At 40.5% G+C, this 18,770-nt stretch overlaps 1 protein-coding gene across 2 annotated transcripts in view; it reads right to left on the bottom strand.

The window, feature by feature from the left end:
- LOC139371250 (nuclear receptor coactivator 3-like) overlaps positions 1 to 3,571 on the bottom strand; it is a 34,621-nt gene extending 31,050 nt beyond the window's left edge. Inside the window, exon 1 of one of the 2 annotated variants that reach the window (XM_071111480.1) lies at positions 3,470 to 3,571. The gene's annotated coding sequence lies outside the window, so the exon portion shown is untranslated. Of the gene's footprint in view, positions 1 to 3,247; positions 3,269 to 3,469 lie in introns of those variants that run through there. The other variant, XM_071111481.1, reaches the window with a different exon arrangement.
- Positions 3,572 to 18,770: the final 15,199 nt, after the last annotated feature.

The following is an 18,770-nucleotide window of genomic DNA, read 5'->3' as shown; positions in this document are numbered from 1 at the left end:
AAACCAAAAAAGAAGATTGAACACAGAAATCATTCAATTTAAAACTGCACAAGGGAAAGGCCTACTTATAACAAGGTAATAAGGACCACTTATGCTTTCATTTCAAACCCAGCACCTCACCATCACCCACAAAAAAGGTACAAAGGCCAAGGAATCAAATTTCAATTAGGGAAACAATCAGGCTTTCCTTTCAGCTCAGTGGGTCTCCAAGAGCCCTCCCACAGCCACTGCTCTTCTCTCCCCACTAACAAGATTAATTCTACACAACCTCACCTTCACTTGTTGACCACCACATACCTTTTTTTATTTTTTATTTCCCCCTTAGTCACAACCCTGACGACAAACAAAAACAAAGCAATCTATTCAAACATCAATGGAGCAGAAATTCAGCTTGACAAAGAGAGTGGAGGCAGTTATCATAAAGTACCTCTCCACCACACAAAAGGTGAGGCATTTGCTTATTTCCCCACTCATTCTTTCTGCTTTAAGTCAAAATACCTACAACCTGATTTTAAAGAACTGAATACTTTCAGAAGTGACAAGGATGAAGACAGTTGTCTGAGCAAAAACAATATGACAGTTAAATATTAGGCCAAGTATGCATCATCAAACCCTAAGGTCTTACTACTGACAAATGCCAATGCACAAACAGTAACAATATCCACTCAATATGTCATGGAAATCAATGGATTGGTTCATCTGCTACGAAGCTCTGACACCAGAGAGATGTTCCTGCGCCCATGAGATGAAGCGATAAGTTAATGACTTATTGAGAACACAGTAGTAAACGGACAAAGAAAATGCCATGCATCAAAGTCACTTCTTCAACCCATCTGCAGTCAAAGAATCTCCCAGAAGATTGATTCATTGTTAACGCAGCCTGACACCCTGTGTGAGAGAAAGGGAGAGATAAAGAGAAGGGGGGGGCCCAATTTGCAAAGAATCTGAGTAGCAGCAGCAGTTCATTGGGTAGTTTCACACAGCAGCCACTGTTCCCTTCCTACAAACATATACACTGCTAGAGAAGATGTAGACAATGTAGATGTGCATTAAAAAGTATTCATGATAAATAAAATATGCCTAATCCTAAAATGAGACCATGAAGACAATTCGCTAGTCAGGATAGCTCAGTGGCCTAATTCTTACTCCACACCCATAGCTCAGACACCATACATACATTCACCTGATACACTACATGGCCAAAAGTATGTTAACACCTGCTCAATCATTTCATTCTAAAATCATTTCATTCTAAAATCATGGGCATTAATATGGAGTTGGTCCACCCTTTGCTGCTCTAACAGCCTCCACTCTTCCAGGAAGGCTTTTCACTCGATGTTGGAACAGGGGACTTGCTTCCATTCAGCGACAAGAGCATGATTAAGGTCGGGCACTGGTGTTGGGCGATTAGGCCTGGCTCAGTCTGCTAAATAACTGCCCCAGACCATTATTCCTCCTCCACCAAACTTGACCATGTCCATTATGCAGTTGGGCAGGTAGCATTCTCCTGGCATCCGCCAAACCCATATGTTTGTCTGACTGCCAGATGGTGAAGCGTGATTCATGACACCAGAGTGCGTTTCTACCGCTCCAGAGTTCAATGACGACAAGCTTTGCCCCATTCCAGCCGACACTTGGTCTTGCGCATGGTTAACTTAGGCTTGTGTGTGGCTGCTCGGCCATGGAAACCCATTTCATGAATCTCCCGACGAACAGTGCTGACATTGCATCTACAGGCAGTTTGTAACTCGGTAGTGAGTGTTGCAACCGAGGACAGAACAATGTATTTTTTTCTTCTCTCTCTCTCTCCGTGCTTCAGCACACATCGGTCCCATTTTGTGGCCTACCACTTCGCGGCTGAGCCGTTGTTGCTCCTAGACGTTTCCACTTCCCAATAACAGCACTTACAGTTGACGGGACAGCTCTAGCAGGGCAGAAATTTGACATACTGACTTGTTGGAAAGGTGAATCCACTAATTTGTAGGTGTGTCCACACAGTTCTCTCCAGATTTACATGCCACATGTATGGTAGGTAGAAACCCATCTTCAATAACACCCAAAACTTGATTGTGATTGAATAATTCTTCTAGGGCAAATTCAATTAATTTACCCTTAAAAATGTCTTAAACCAGGCGGAGCATTGAGAGTCTTGCATGTTGGGATGAGTAGGTCCTCCTCCTGCACATGTGTGGGTATCAGAAAGGTTTCTTGTGATTCACGTGGTTTGCCCCCAAGCAAAGACTGCACACCTAGACCTTTAAATTCAAGCGAAATTACTCACTCTCCATTGTCTGTCGAGAATACATGAGCAAGCTGTCGAAGAATGCTCCCTTATTGCCTCAAAGTAAATGCTTAAACATGAGCCCTCTCTCTCGCACACACACGCGAATGAACACGAACATTCTCCTCACCATGCCCTGCAGTAAATTAAATGTATGTGAACTTGAGACATATGGTATCATAAATAGCCTATTCTGTACCAATGCTGCATGTAGCCTACGAGAGAGTTGAGCCGGTGGCCTGACGTACGTATCCAATCCTACGGCGTTATGGTAGGTCATTAACTTCACCGTTATGATCACAGATAGCTAGCTACTTAACCTAGCAAGGGTGAACCATAAATAACAGCAAATGTGCGGATTTTTTCAATGGCCCGGGCTACTACCACCACCATGTCGCTGTTTTGTCCAACTTAAATGAGTTGTAATTTTAACACTAGCTGCATTTCAATCGTAGCTGACCATTAGGCTACGTCATGTTGAGGTTGAGTCGCTTTGCCAATGTTCATTTTCATGCGTCAACTGTCACAATCATTACGAAGTAGCAGATTGATGAAAACAGTTATTCCTTGTAACCATTAATACCATAAAGAACTACACTGAACCTCGGAATCTAGGCTAGTTGGCGACAGTAGATTCAGCTTTAGGCCAATGTTATCAAACTATGGATATTTGTTCTTAATTTTAAAAGGAGTATCAAAACGGAGCCTAAATATTTGGGCCAACTAGTACTTTAAAAAAAAAAGATTTACTTCGACTTTAACAGAACCGTTGCAATACCAAACAGGTATCTTGCCTACAAAATAGAAGAGTTAACTCACAGTCGAGATGAAATAGTTTCTGAATGTAATGTTATCAATTTGCCCCTCTGATAAACTTTGTAACAAAGATGAGCATAAAATCCGTATGCAACCTCCACGAGGAATGCACACATATTTAAAACAGCCAATAGACAAATATTGACTTACATCATCAGGGAGAGAGAGCACTCTTCATGTTGCCAACAATTCCAAAATAAACGGACAAGCTCAGAACTACAAGGTAAGTTGGTTGTAGGCTACGGGTGAACCCTCTGCCTATTCCAAGAAAAGCGTTTAAACTACATCAGGTCAACTGGAAAATGTGACACATGTTTTAAAACCCTATCAGTGTTTCCAACAAAACACCGGCTACTAGCAGGAAAAACTCACCCGCTTCAACACATTCATTGAGTAGGCTACACCAGTTTCTTTCTTGTCCCTATTAACTCTCCGCCATCTTCACCACTGTGTTTGTTTAAATGGGAAACACTCCCAAAGCGCAAGAAGCCAGCTTGCAAAAGAGCAATAGGGCTTCTGGGTAGAGTAGTTGTCTTCCTCCTCTTTCAGAATTCAGACGTGTGGATCTTTCTGAACATGGACTACACGTAGACTAGAAATAAGTATATAGATGAGACGGGCAGCAATACCGATGCTATTATTTAGGGGAAATACATCAACATGCATTTATTTATAGCTCACCAAAGTAGCCCATGGAGATTTATGTGAGCGTGGACGTTGTGACGTGCTATTCTCCATTAGCAAAAAAGTGACAGTCCCTAGAGGGAATCTCTTTAATTTAATTATTTTCTAAATATAGCCATAATTCGGATGCCTCAAATACTGATATTGACAAATGAAGTGTTTAGGTCTGCAATTGTAACATAAGCCTACATATTCTTCTGAGATTGTATGATGTACAATTTTCAACATTATCTGTTACACTCCAATCATTGCTGGTTCCCAAGTATGCATTTTCAAAGAGTCATCGGCTAAGTGGGTTTAGTTTACCTTTTTATATAATCCTCTCCAAAAGATTAACAAAAATACAAAATCAACAGAATTCAAATTGAGCAGTAACATGGAGAAGGATAAATAGGCATGATACAAAATGTGTGCTTCCTCAGCCTCCTTACAATTGCACAGTGACTGGCAGTCAAGCTCAAGTATGCACTCACACACAACCCTCAGACTTTCATACATGTTATCCATCTGTTCACTAACACAAGAACAGGCCAATATCCATATGCCACATGGGGAATGGGGAACAGCGGTGTTCAGGGTACAATTTGCAATTGTGTAGCAAACACTATGAAGTGCAATCGCCCTATGGGAGACTGACGGGCTAAGGAGGCCCAACTGCCCTCCTGAGAAGAGTCATGGAAGATAGTGTCGAATCTGTCTCCATGGTGATCTCTCAGGCACACCAGCGTAGAATTTCAACTGTTGGGGAGGGAGACAGGGCTAAAGATGGAGGGGGAAATATATACTGGAAAAAATGCCCCACCTGAAATACAGTGTGGCGATGCATCTTTGATGTTGCCTTCAAAGGGGTGTTGTTGAAAAAATCTGTGAAGTTCATAGCCTCAGCTGTGTCCCAAGTTTCAAGCACACAGAGATTTATGCAGTCCAGCCACTTTTATACCGATTTTAACTTCTAAAATACCTATTTGCTTCAGGCAGTTGATATGCGTATTTAAGCTCATGAACTCAAAACACAAATGGAAGTATTATTTGTCACTTGAGAACGACAGATGTATTAGTCTTGACAGAGAAAGTTTGATATGGATCCTTTCCTATAAAGTTATGTTGCTGGAGTTCACTTGTATTTGATAAACAGCATTCAACTGAGATGATGTGTTTATAACAGAGATCACCACAGCCATAAAGCTAACACAGCTATCATGAATTATCTGTTTGCCTGGTTGGGTGCTTGTGTGTTAAAGAGTGAGCCTCAATTACATTCCACAGAGTCCTTAAGGGGGGCCCATGGTCCTCTGTTTGTGCCCCCTCCCCCACAACACACCACAAACTAACCTCCCCCCTGTCAGTGAGTGTGAGACGCTACATCCCAACCCCCTTCCCACTCTGCCTTTCCAGTATGAAAGGACAGGAGATAACAGTTTGTAAGGACAGGAGATAGCCCCTAATAATTCATGTATTTGCAGATTGCTTTACCTGCAACAACCAATCTGGTGCCTCTGCTCCTCACCCCTCGATTTCCCCCACTTCATTTGAATTGCACTCAGGTTCAAGGCTTTAGGATCATGACAAACAGACATATATTCCAGTTTGGGCCAAGATGATACCAGTATCACGATACTCGTTAGTATCATGCAAAGGAAACAAAACATGAAGCAGATTTAACTTCTTTAGGAAAAAAGTCCTAATGTTGGAAACAATCATCATTATGTTGTCCTCCAGAGTCACATTTATTTATTTTCCAAGCTATAGCACACAACATTTTACATACAGCATGTTTTTAAAGGACCAAAGAGTTTGGTTTGAAATGCTGGTATCGTCACAGCCCTAATTACAGTACATGTGCACAATTTATTAATTAAATTATACAACGAATTGTGAAATGCATAGATAAAGCAATCACACATGAAAAGGGCAGAGAATGTTCAATATTTAATTAATTGGTTATTTTCAATAAGAAGAGTGAGTTAACTTAGAAAAAAGAGAGAGCGATCGAGAGAGCGAGAGCAAGAGCAAGAGACAGACAGAACCAATTTGAGAAGTGTCTTTTTATCCACCTGATATAGAGGTAGTCATATAAACATTTCAGAATGATAGGTGTTTGATGGTTTGCTCTAGAGCCCTCGTCAGTGAAACTCAAACACAAGTATTTAATCATTGCCAAGTTAATGATTGCTGAGCGTATCTCATGGGTCGCCTACATAACAACAGAACACTCACCTGACATTTTACTGTGTGGGTTTCCTTTTTTTTTCATTCTCCTTCTTTCAAAAACCGTTTACTTCAGTGAGAATACAGTAAGTCTGCTTTTAGGTTTCATCATTGCATGAAATAAAACTACAGAAGTAATGAAAACACTTACAAGTCTGAAATACATGTATATTAATTAAACAAGGAGACACACATCCAGTGTAGATTAAGTGGGAAATGATCCCTATATGATCAATATTTCCTTAAATATATGCCAAGATTTTCCATAGAGAAAATAATACAACTCTTCAACTGAATTATCACTGGAGAAAAGTTTGAGAAGCATCCATGTCAAATTTCCCCACATAGAACCTTTTCCCATTAACTACATATGGATGAAGTCAGATATTTCTGATTTCAGATCTGTAGATGGCTTATACTAGTCCTGCACAGCGCTTCTATTGCATGGGATTAGGCCATGTATAATATTTTATATAGAGCAAAGGTGATGACCATGTATCTACACCCCTGACCTGCGTCTATATAGAGATACAGTGGATCATGGCCATCATATTGTGAGTTCTTCTTCTAGCACAGGGAAAGGGGGATTTGAATGCTGCAATAGCACTGGGCTTTCTTTCTTGACAGTTCAGAGAAAGCGGTTTTTATAGTTAACTCCGCATGCACTTCTTATCACCTGGACAATTTATCTCAAATTGATAACTGCTTTTAGAGGGTGAGCCATTCCTCTGTAGTTATGGGATGATATCCAATAGGGTTGGATTGGTGAGATGTAGATTGTAGATTGGTAAAGTAGGCTACATACAGTATGATTGAAAAAAAAACATGCACTCGTCAACCAGTGCTCTTCAATGATCAATAGTATACCTTAATAACTGATAATGTTCCTCCTTTTCCTTAAGAGCATTGGATGTTTTTTCTGTCCTTTACACAAGAAAGCTTTTCCCAGGCATTATGCGATTGTTGTGATTTATTAATGCAGCAAGGTGTCCATAGCAAAACTGTCAATATACAGTATCTAATATGAGGCAAGCTGGAGGGTGACATCTAGTGGAGTGCTTTCTAACAGACACGTAGCCATATACCATTATAGTAGTGGTACGCGGTCAGCTGTTTGTTCACCTGCCTACAGTTGCTAATAACCCACCTGCAACCGCACGACTATAGGCAATGTGATAAAGTGAAAATCTGAGGCTGGCATCGGACCCGTTAATAATATGGAAAATGCGTTGTCGTCAGAGACTGCGGAAAGATTTTTTCACAGGTATGCAGAATGTTTTAGATATGTTTCTGTTTGTAATTTCTGACATTTTGGTAGGCTATTTGTTTCTTAACTTGTCTATAATAAGATACAGGCAGTTTATCTCCTGCCATTATGTTGCCATAGAAGACTAAATTAACCCTTGCTCACCAAAATAATGTCATAAATCGATAGAATGAATCCTTCAATCTTGTTGGCATCGGTCAAATTCTGTCATATTTGCTTCTTTCACGGAGCAAAGAAGTTTACCACCCAATATGTTTCTGATAAAATGTCAGTTCACTTTGGATGCATATTTGACGTGGTTGAAATACTCTCAGATTATAGCCTATGATGCTGATTAATATACCCCTACAGATGGTATCTAACTGTGCATTTGTATTCTCTCAAGATGCTAAAGAAAGAAATAATATTTCTCCACTCCTGTTCCCCAGTCAAAATATAGGGAGAGCTGGGACGAAAGTAACAAGGGGCAAAAGTAACACAGTGATTTTTTCAGAAAACACAAAAGCTAGAATGACATAGTGAAGTCACCATGTTCCTAATGTGGAGGATGACCTCCCTGCAGAAAACAGACCAGTCTGACCATGTTTCGCAAAGTTATTATCAACAAAAAGTGTTTTTGAGTGATGTATGTCAAACAAAACAGGGTGTTTTTCGGTTGTAATGTTGCATTAGAGAGGAAGAGGTAAAGAGAGAGGCCCAACTCTCTCTTTACCTCTACACCTCTTGACCCACCAAGCAAAGAGTTTTTGTATGGATGTCAATGAGAGTGTCGATTTTGGTCAATAAAAAAATGTATGGCTTATTTGCTACATGAGGTTTATTTGATTGAAAAGTAAGTTTCTTAATGCTTAGATTGTTACGAGAGTATACTGACATCCTGCAACAACAAAAAAAAACTTCATATCGGAGTTGTCTTAAGATGGTTATGTATATTCATGGCTTGAGAAGAGTAGCAGAGCATCTCTCAATTGAATACAGGCGGTTGCTGTCAACAACCCTCATCGAATATCCCAAAAAGTATTCAAATCATGAGATATATCCACCAATCCAAAGAAAGGATAGGCAGGAGCTAGATCGCCCGCAGTGCCACTTTGTGGACAACGACTCCCATTGTCAGGGCGGAGAGACAAGTATCTTGTCTGTATATCGATAATCTTTGGTTGCGTTTAGTTGTTGAAGGTTCCAAACATATGTAATTTTCTTAACCCATCTAGTGACTAAATGACAGCACAAGTTTCAAGTATCATGCTAACTAGTCTTGGGTGTTAGCCTAGGATAAGTTACAGGAGAGATTGGTGGGATGAAAGTAACAAAATGTAAAATGATGAACTTTTAAGCATTGTCTACTCTAGGTCATAGTGCTTTTATAACGTTAGAAAAGTATCAACAAGTGACTGAGTGTTTGAAAATTATATATGACATCATTAGAATTATGCCTTGGATCAGCTTCTCACAAACTTTTATCAACAGGTTAGTGGTTAAAAATATATATCTTTATGATTCTGGTCGTCAATTACCTTATGTCAATCCATGGAAATGTGATGAGCATGATGAGTTTGCCATTTGTGAAGAGAATAAAAACATTTGTTATATCAAGACACAAGGAGCACGCATGACAAGGATAACATTGTCAAATTTATTTATAAAGCAGATGTCACAAAGTGCTGTACAGAAACCCAGCCTTAAACCCCAAACAGCAAGCAATGCAGATGTAGAAGCACGGTGGCTAGGAACTTGGCTCTGAAGGGTGGCCAGTCCTCTTCTGGCTGTGCCGGGTGGAGATTATAAGAGTACATGGTCTGTTAAGGCCAGATTGATATTCAAGATGTTCAAACATCCAGCAGGGTCAAATAATAATCACAGTGGTTGTAGAGGGTGCAACAGGTCAGTACCTCAAGAGTAAATGTCATTTGGGTTTTCATAGCCAAGCATTCAGAGGTTGAGACAGCAGGTGCGGTAAAGAGAGAGAGTTGAAAACAGCAGGACAGATATTGTGCACTTCTCACCAGCTGTTACTTCCGTCCCAAGGCTGTGTTACGCCCGCCCCATAAGCAGGTGCAAAATTAACGTTGCGGTAGATCTCTTCTATTTAATTTAAACTAATTTACACTAGAAATAAAATTACTAGTAGAGGACATGTATAAGATATTTATCATAAAATATGGTGTCTCTAGCTCTATCGATCTCTGAGTAATTAGGGGGAAAAAAAGAGTTACTTTCGTCCCAGTTCTCCCCGATGACAAGCATACTCATAACATGATGCAGCCACCACCATGCTTGAAAATAATTCAAATCAAATTTTATTGGTCACATACACATATTTAGCAGATGTTATTGCAGGTGTAGCAAAATGTTTGTGAAGATCTGTCCTCAGTGATGTGTTTTATTGGATTTTCCCCAAACATAACGCTTTGTATTCAGGACAAAAAGTTAATTTCATTGACACATTTTTGGCAGTATTACTTTAGTGCCTTATTGCAAACCGGATGCATGTTTTGGAATATTTTTATTCTGTACAAGCATCCTTATTTTCACTGTGTCATTTATGTTAGTATTGCGGAGTAACTACAATCTTGTTGATCCATTCTTAGTTATCGCCTATCACAGCCATTAAACTCTGTAACTGTTTTAAAATCACCCTGAGTATGTCCCTTCCTCAACGGCAGCTGAGTTAGGAAGGGCGCCTGTATTTTTGTAGTGCCTGGGTGTGTTGATACACCATCCAAAATGTAATTAAAAACTAATTCCATGCTCAAAGGGATATTCAATGGCTGCTTTTTTTAAAACCAATCTACCAATAGGTGCCCATCTTTGCGAACTTTTGGCAAACGTCCCTGGTCTTTGTGATTGAATCTTTGCTTGAAATTCACTGCTGGAGTAGACATTTAAAAATCATGTTAAACACTATTATTGCACACAGAGTGAGTCCATGCAACTTATGTGACTTGTTAAGCACTTTTTTATTCCTCAACTTATTTAGGCTTGCCATAACAAAAGTGTTGAATACTTATTGACTCAAGACATTTCAGTTTTACATTTTTTATTTGTTTGTAAAAATGTATCAAAACATAATTCCACTTTGACATTATGGGGTATTGTGTGTAGATCAGTGACACACAATCTCAATTTAATACATTTTAAATGTGACAATTATTTCTTGGTCTGACAAGAGAAAATCTAAACTATTGTCACTAAGCCCTTGCAGAGAAACCACATAATCAAAATCACATCACTTCATTGGTATGACATCATAGAGGTGGGCAGAGCAATATTCCAACAGGTTGCTCACCCCGCAAAGTACATGGTAAGATCAGTGACATAGCTTTTTTTCTGTTTTAATGTTAAGGTTATAAAGCCATGTCATAAATAATGCACAGTGCCACATTGTGATTGTAACGTGCGTTGTTTGAAGGAGACCAAGGCGCAGAATAATTTGTGGTCATCATATTTATTAAATGAGAACCAGCAACAAAATATCAAAGTGAAACCAAAACGACCGTACCGTTCCGTAGGCTACAAGAGCTGTACAAAAACAAGATCCCACAACATAGGTGGGGAAAAAGGCTGCCTAAGTATGATTTCCAATCAGACAACGATAGACAGCTGCCTCTGATTGGGAACCACACTTGGCCAAACACATAGAAATACAAAACATAGAATGCCCACCCCACATCACACCGTGACCTCACCAAATAGAGAAATGAAACGGCTCTCTAAGGTCAGGGCGTGACAGTGATGTAAATGTGCATACTATGTACTGGTTACTCAAAATACATGAAAAAGTTGCCAATTTTATATTTACATTTGATCATTTTGTCATTTTTTTAGTTGTCCTGCTTTCCCAACCATAGCTACAGTAGCTAAAGTAGGACAACATGTAGTAGATACATTGGGACAGTGTTATAGACTTTTCCAATGGAGGTAAGAGATCCTGTACGTTGGTTAGGCAAGGCTCTGGTTCTTGAAGTACTATATCCTGTAAAAAAAATGTTTTGTAGTACTGTTATTAATACTGATATTTGAGTGAATTCAGAAGTGGGACACTTTTTTCATTGCTGTCTTCTGTAACTTCTTCTGGCATCTATCCAAAATATTAGCCAACACATTATACATGTCTGAAATCCTCACTGTTTTCTATTCACACAAAATGTAATTGTCATTAGGGTACAATTAGAACTACACTACCGGTCAAATGTTTTAGAACACTTACTCCTTCAAGGGTTTTTCTTTAATTTGACAATTTTCTACATTGTAGAATAATAGTGAAGACATCAAAACTATGAAATAACACATATGGAATCATGTAGTAACCAGAAATATGTGTTCAACAAATCAAAATATATTTTACATTTGAGATTCTTCAAATTGCCACCCTTTGCACACTCTTGGCATTCTCTCAACCAGCTTCATGAGGTAGTCACCTGGAATACAATTACCAAGTTAATTTGTGGAATTTCTTTCCTTCTTAATGCGTTTGAGCCAATTAGTTGTGTTGTGACAAGGTATACAGAAGATAGCCCTATTTGGTAAAAGACCAAGTCCATATTATGTCAAGAACAGCTCAAATAAGCAAAGAGAAACAACATTCCATCATTACTTTATGACATGAGGTCAGTCACTACGAAAAATTTCAAAAACGTTTAAAGTTTCTTCAAGTGCAGTCGCAAAAACCATCAAGCGCTACAATGAAACTGGCTCTCATGAGGACCGCCACAGGAATGGAAGACTCAGAGTTACCTTTGCTGCAGAGGATAAGTTCATTACAGTTACCAGCCTCAGAAATTGCATTCCAAATAAATGCTTCACAGAGTTCAAGTAACAGACACATCTCAACATCAGAGGAGACTGTGTGAATCAGGCCTTCCTGGTCAATCAGGCCTTCCTGGTCAATTTGCTGCAAAGAAACCACTACTAAAGGACACCACAATAATAATAAGAGACTTGCTTGGGCCAAGAAACACGAGCAATGAACATTAGACCGGTGGAAATCTGTTCTTTGGTCTGGAGTCCAAATAGGAGATTTTTGGTTCCAATCACCATGTCTTTGTGAGACGCGGTGTGAGTGAACGGATGATCTCCGCACGTGTATTTCCCACTGTAAAGAATGGAGGAGGAGGTGTTATGGTTTGGGGATGCTTTACTGGTGACACTGTCTGTGATTTATTTAGAATTCCAGGCACACTTAACCAGCATGGTTACCACAGCATTCTGCAGCGATACACCATCTCATCTGGTTTAGGCTTAGTGGGACTGTCATTTGTTATTCTACCATGTGGAAAATAGTAAAAATAAAGAAAAAACCTTGAATGAGTTGGTGTTCTTAAACTTTTAACCAGTAGTGTATAATAATGGTGTCCCAGTTTCTCTAACCTGCTGTCCCAGTCTACCAAATGTGAACTGAAAACATGGGTTTGACTCAGCGTACACAAATGTGTCATCTGTGAATATATCAACATGTTGTTTTTTGTGATTAGGAAACATGTTAAGGATTTCAGAAATGTATCTTGTGTTGCACTAATATGTTGCATAGATTTCGAAAGAGGTTACAGAAGCTGGAAATGCAAAAATTGGCCCACAAACCGAATTCACCCTACTATTTGTTCAACTGCCTTTAGACACTTTATATTTGAAAGTCATACTTGACATAGCATATAAGCATTTTACTGCACATTTTATACCTAATGTAAACTGTACTTGACAAAAAATAATTTGATACATATTTAATACAGACTTTTAAATATTCAATTAGTCATTTCATCATGTTCAACGTGATATTGGCATCAGTAACTGAGTTGTAGGGTTAAAGGCTTCAGCATGCTTTACTTCGGCTGGCGAACCGGGCGAGAGTGCTCGCATGAAAATACCTTAGCTTGAAAAACGAGAAAAAAAAACGGCAATAGTGCTGCTTGTCCATTTTAAGACGCCTTAGCCAGTAAACACGTCCCCAAAACAGACTGAATTAATCTATGATAACTAAATAAATATTTCATTGATTTTTACGTTTTTGCCGAGGAGATTTTAGTCGCGCAATTTTATATCGAACTAACATGTTTGGTTCAGTATTTATCAATGAAAAAATGTGCATGAAGACGAGTCGTCTCTCGTTAAAGAGGAAGGCTTGCGCTACGGGGGCGAGCACATGCGCAGATCAAATACACCATTAAACTGTTTACATGTCCTAATAATTCGAAAGATCGATTAAAACACCTGGTTTTCTAAGCAACCTATGCTTACTTCGATTTTGACTTAAGGCCGATTAAGATAAGCAGATCACGGTGTTTACATAACCATTTCCATACTCGGCCTACAGTCATCAACAGTTTAATATCGAATTATTAGTGTGCATATGAAATCTAGCTCAGACAGCCCATAGCATAGTGCAGATCTAGCACCCATGAACTATCGGTTGCCTAGGCTAGTTCAAATCCAATTCAAATGTTGGTCGAATAGTAGGCATAGCCCAGTCTAATTTCAAGTGAGACTTTTGGTGAGTATTTTTCTCATATCGCCAGCGATACTTATGAAAAGCTTTTTCAGCAGTTTAATTATTCTCATAACTAGCCAAGTAAGATTTCAGTTAATTATTTTGCACCTGGCAATTAGCCTACTGCTAACGTTACCAGTTTAACTAATTAGCTTGGCCTAGTGTGGCTAGATCGCGTGTGTGTATATGTATATATATATATATTCAGCAAAAAAAGAAACGTCCTCTCACTGTCAACTGCGTTTATTTTCAGCAAACTTAACACGTGTAAATATTTGTATGAACATAAGATTCAACAACAGAGACATAAACTGAACAAGTTCCATAGACATGTGACTAACATAAATTGAATAATGTGTCCCTGAACAAGGGGGGGGGTCAAAAGTAAGTCAGTATCTGGTGTGGCCACTGCAGTGCATCTCCTCCTCATGGACTGCACCAGATTTGCCAGTTCTTGCTGTGAGATGTTACCCGACTCTTCCACCAAGGCACCTGCAAGTTCCCAGATATTTTCAGACTTGCTCAATGGGATTGAGATCAGGGCTCTTCGCTGGCCATGGCAGAACACAACATTCCTGTCTTGCAGGAAATCACGCACAGAACGAGCAATATGGCTGGTAGCATTGTCATGCTGGAGGGTCATGTCATGATGAGCCTGCAAGAAGGGTACCACATGAGGGAGGAGGATGTCTTCCCTGTAACGCACAGAGTTGAAATTGCCTGCAATGACAACAAGCTCAGTCTGATGATACTGTGACACACCGCCCCAGACCATGACGGACCCTCCACCTCCAAATCGATCCCGCTCCAGAGTACAGGCCTCTGTGTAACGGTCATTCCTTTGACGATAAACGCGAATCCGACCATCACCCAGGGTTAGACAAAACTGCGACTCATCAGTGAAGAGCACTTTTTGCCAGTCCTGTCTGGTCCAGCAACGGTGGGTTTGTGCCCATAGGTGACGTTGTTGCCGGTGATGTCTGGTGAGGACCTGCCTTACAACAGGCCTCTACAAGCCCTCAGTCCAGCCTCTCTCAGCCTATTGTAGGCAGTCTGAGCACTGATGGAGAGATTGTGCGTTTCTGGTGTAACTCGGGCAGTTGTTGTTGCCATCCTGTACCTGTCATGCAGGTGTGATTTTCGGATGTACTGATCCTGTGCAGGTGTTGTTACACATGATCTGCCACTGTGAGCATGATCAGCTGTCCGTGTAGCGCTGTCTTAGGCATCTCACAGTACGGACATTAAAATCTATTGCCCTGGCCACATCTGCAGTCCTCATGCCTCCTTGCAGCATGCCTAAGGCACGTTCACGCAGATGAGCAAGGACCCTTGGCATCTTTCTTTTGGTGTTTTTTAGAGTCAGTAGAAAGGCCTCTTTAGTGTCCTAAGTTTTCATAACCGTGATCTTATTGTCTACCGTCTGCAAGCTGTTAGTGTCTTAACGACCGTTCCACAGGTGCATGTTCATTAATTGTTTATGGTTAATTGAAGCATGGGAAACAGTGTTTAAACCCTTTACGATGAAGATCTGTGAAGTTATTTGGATTTTTATGAGGGACGTTTCTTTTTACTGAGTTTATATACAGTCCCAGTCAAAAGATTGGACACACCTACTCATTCAAGGGTTTTTCTTTATTTTTTACTATTTTCTACATTGTAGAATAATAGTGAAGACATCAAAACTATGAAATGAGACATATAGGATCAGGTAGTAACCAAAAATGTGTTAAACAAATCAAATTATATTTTATATTCTTCAAAGTAGCCACCCTTTGCCTTGATGACAGCTGTGCACACTCTTCATTCTCTCAACCAGCTTCACCTAGAATGCTTTTCCAACAGCCTTGAAGGAGTACCCACATATGCTGAGCACTTGTTGGCTATTCTTCTTTCACTCTGCGGTCCAACTCATCCCAAACCATCTCAATTGGGTTGAGGTCGGGTGATTGTGGAGGCCAGGTCATCTGATGCAGCACTCCATCCCTCTCCTCTTGATCAAATAGCCCTTACACAGCCTGTAGGTGTGTTGGGTCTTTGTCCTGTTGAAAACAAATGATAGTCCCACAAAGCACAAACCAGATGGGATGGCGCATCACTGCAGTAAATAATTATTTGTTCTTAGTTGGCTTGCCTAGTTAAATAAAGGTTAAATAAAAGTTGTGGTTTCTTTGCAGCAATTCGACCGTGAAGGCCTGATTCATGCAGTCTCCTCTGAACAGTTGATGTTGAGATGTGTCTGTTACTTGAACTCTGTGAATCATTTATTTGGGATGCAATCTGAGGTGCAGTTAACTCTAATGAAATTATCCTCTGCAGCAGAGGTAACGCCGGGTCTTCCTTTCCTCATTAGAGCCAGTTTCATCATAGTTCTTGATGGTTTTTGCGACTGCACTTGAAGAAACCTGAAAAGTTCTTGAAATTTTCCACATTGACTGACCTTCCTGTATAAGTAATGATGGATTGTGGTTTCTCTTTGTTAATTTGAGCTGTTCTTGCCTTAATATGGACTTGGTCTTTTACCAAATAAGGCTTTCTTCTGTATTCCACCCCTACCTTGTCACAACACAACTGATTGGCTGAAATATGTTAAGAAGGAAAGAAATTACACTATTTTGTTATGAACAAGACACACCTGTTAATTGAAATGTATTCCAGGTGACTACCTCATGAAGCTGGTTGAGAGAATGCCAAGACTTGAATAATCTCATATGAAATATATTTTGGTTTGTTGAACACTTTTGTTTGTTGATGATTCCATATGTGTTATTTAATAGTTTTGATGTCTTCACTATTATTCTACAACATAGAAAATAGTACAAATTAAGAAAAAACCCTTGAAGTAGTAGGTGTGTCCAAACTTTTGACTTATAATATATATACCGCTGACTAAATTGTTAATAGCCTTTGTCGTTTCAAAGAAGTAGGACTTTTAATGGAAATGCATTTTTCTATTGCAACTCGCTAAGAGGTCAGGGAGGGGTGACATGCAATGCCTTTTCACATTTGGCTCCACAAGAGGTCACTGTTCTCTTTCAGGTTCGGCAGAACTACAGCTCTTGGCTACCTACATCTATTGATATATATATATATATATATATACATACACTGCTCAAAAAATAAAGAGAACACTAAAATAACACATCCTAGATCTGAATGAATTAAATATTCTTACTAAAAACTTTTTTCTTTACATAGTTGAATGTGCAGACAACAAAATCACACAAATTATCAATGGAAATCAAATTTATCAACCCATGGAGGTCTGGATTTGGAGTCACTCAAAATTAAAGTGGAAAACCATACTACAGTCTGATCCAACTTTGATGTAATGTCCTTAAAACAAGTCAAAATGAGTCTCAGTAGTGTGTGTGGCCTCCACGTGCCTGTATGACCTCCCTACAACGCCTGGGCATGCTCCTGACAGTCTGTGGTGCAACGTTGGTGGATGGAGCGAGACATGATGTCCCAGATGTGCTCAATTGGATTCAGGTCTGGAGAACGGGCGGGCCAGTCCATAGCATCAATGCCTTCCTCTTGCAGGAACTGCTGACACACTCCAGCCACATGAGGTCTAGCATTGTCTTGCATTAGGAGGAACCCAGGGCCAACCGCACCAGCATATGGTCTCACAAGGGGTCTGAGAATCTCATCTCGGTACCTAAAGGCAGTCAGGCTACCTCTGGCGAGCACATGGAGGGCTGTGCGGCCCCCCAAAGAAATGCCACCCCACACCATGACTGACCCACCGCCAAACTGGTCATGCTGGAGGATGTTGCAGGCAGCAGAACGTTCTCCACGGCGTCTCCAGACTCTGTCACGTCTGTCACATGTGCTCAGTGTGAACCTTCTTTCATCTGTGAAGAGCACAGGGCGCCAGTGGCGAATTTGCCAATCTTGGTGTTCTCTGGCAAATGCCAAACGTCCTGCACGGTGTTGGGCTGTAAGCACAACCCCCACCTGTGGACGTCAGGCCCTCATACCACCCTCATGGAGTCTGTTTCTGACCGTTTGAGCAGATACATGCACATTTGTGGCCTGCTGGAGGTCATTTTGCAGGGCTCTGGCAGTGCTCCTCCTGCTCCTCCTTGCACAAAGGCGGAGGTAGCGGTCCTGCTGCTGGGTTGTTGCCCTCCTACGGCCTCCCCCACGTCTCCTGATGTACTGGCCTGTCTCCTGGTAGCGCCTCCATGCTCTGGACACTACGCTGACAGACACAGCAAACCTTCTTGCCACAGCTCGCATTGATGTGCCATCCTGGATGAACTGCACTACCTGAGCCACTTGTGTGGGTTGTAGACTCTGTCTCATGCTACCACTAGAGTGAAAGCACCGCCAGCATTCAAAAGTGACCAAAACATCAGCCAGGAAGCATAGGAACTGGGAATTGGTCTGTGGTCACCACCTGCAGAACCACTCCTTTATTGGGGGTGTCTTGCTAATTGCCTATAATTTCCACCTGTTGTCTATTCCATTTGCACAACAGCATGTGGAAATTTATTGTCAATCAGTGTTGCTTCCTAAGTGGACAGTTTGATTTCACAGAAGTGTGATTGACTTGGAGTTACATTGTGTTGTTTAAGTGTTCCCTTTTATTTTTTTTAGCAGTGTGTGTGTGTATATATATATATATCACAGCCAGATGTGATACATCTGATACACATTATATATATATATAATATGTTTTACAGTCTATGGTCTACAAAGTGCCAACAATGAACAATGGAGCTGTCTATTCAGGCAAAAGGGACCAGGCAAAATGTCTCACGGTTAATAAACTGGTACCCTGTGTAGTTTCAACAAATGCAATGTGCCATTCAGTGTACCGATGAGGGCAAAAATGAAATGTTATCGGCACAGGGACCGAGGCACTACTGTACATTGTCAAACTGCAGAGAGGAATACCCTACATTTAAAAATGTAATTTAATTTGATTTCTCCTTTCTACTATAGGCTCCCGAGTGGCACAGCGGTCTAAGGCATTGCATCTCAGTGCAAGAGGCATCACTACAGTCCCTGGTTTGAATCCC

This window comes from Oncorhynchus clarkii, chromosome 17, assembly GCF_045791955.1.
Source record: "Oncorhynchus clarkii lewisi isolate Uvic-CL-2024 chromosome 17, UVic_Ocla_1.0, whole genome shotgun sequence".
In the NCBI taxonomy this organism is placed as follows: domain Eukaryota; kingdom Metazoa; phylum Chordata; class Actinopteri; order Salmoniformes; family Salmonidae; genus Oncorhynchus; species Oncorhynchus clarkii.
This window is presented reverse-complemented; position numbering and strand designations above follow the sequence as displayed.